Source organism: Magnolia sinica, chromosome 18 (genome assembly GCF_029962835.1).
Source record: "Magnolia sinica isolate HGM2019 chromosome 18, MsV1, whole genome shotgun sequence".
Classification (NCBI taxonomy): domain Eukaryota; kingdom Viridiplantae; phylum Streptophyta; class Magnoliopsida; order Magnoliales; family Magnoliaceae; genus Magnolia; species Magnolia sinica.
Window position 1 is genome coordinate 56,639,650 of NC_080590.1, and position 1,149 is coordinate 56,640,798.

The window sequence follows — 1,149 nt, forward strand, 5'->3', positions numbered from 1 at the left end:
CATCCTCACTTTCCAACAGGCATAATTGGAGCCATCAAAGGGTGGAGGCCTAGTGACTGATAGGCTATCAAAATTTGACATCTTATATATAGCTTAGATCATTAGCTCAGGAATTAAATCCAAATAAAAAGCAATAAGAGCGAGCTATTAGGCTCTGATACCACTTGAAATGGCCAAGCTATATGTCCTAGAGGGGGGGTGAATAGGACTATGACAAATTAAAAATAAATACTGCGGAATATGAAACAAAGAATAGATAGCACTATACACCAATCACAGTATAGGAATGGAAAGCAACCTAAAATAGAGAAATAGAAACAAAAATTGTTCTAAGGATAACCTTATACCAAAAACCAAAGTTTATGGTAGGACAACCTTATTTCTAGAACAAATAGAGAAACTGAAGCTCAAACTAATAAAGTAATAGTAAGAGATAAATTGCAGAAATATAAATCTTAACTATTACAACATTCACCACTGAGCTTAAAATGAAATGATTACAACATTCACATTCACATATACATCCCACACATGAATAATTAAAGATATGAAATATAAACCACACAACCACAAAACACAAGGGATTATAGTGGTTCACCTGTGTGTACACCAACTGTTCAACAACAGCCACACAGCTACTCCACTCCTAATATCCTCACATAAGGGATATTAGCGTTCACTATCAAAAATAGGTTTTCCCAAGTTCACCTAAAAACCTTCACAATTGTGTCTTTCTCTATGGGCTTACATAATTTTAAAAAAAAAAACCTTTCTTCTGAGTTTTTCCGGCTCTCCTCAGATAACCAATACAACGGATTTTTCTGACAAATCCCAAAAGAAAACCAAATGAAAGTAAATTACACAAATGTAAAATACTTGAATTTCTCCTTCGTTGTAGCAGCCCAAAAGAACCAAGTTGGAGTAAGGATTTGAATGTTCAAGATCAATGTCCAATACTCACTTTATAATGATTCTAGTTTCTAATAGATTTTAAATTTAAACAGAAGGGCTAGCTTTAATTGATTTTGATTCCAGAAAAAGGAAAACAACAATTCCTCTTTTCAGATTAGATTGGAATGCAAGAAACAAAATCAATTAACAAAACTAAAGAAAGAGAATATTAAATATGCACACTTAGCTTAAATGGAG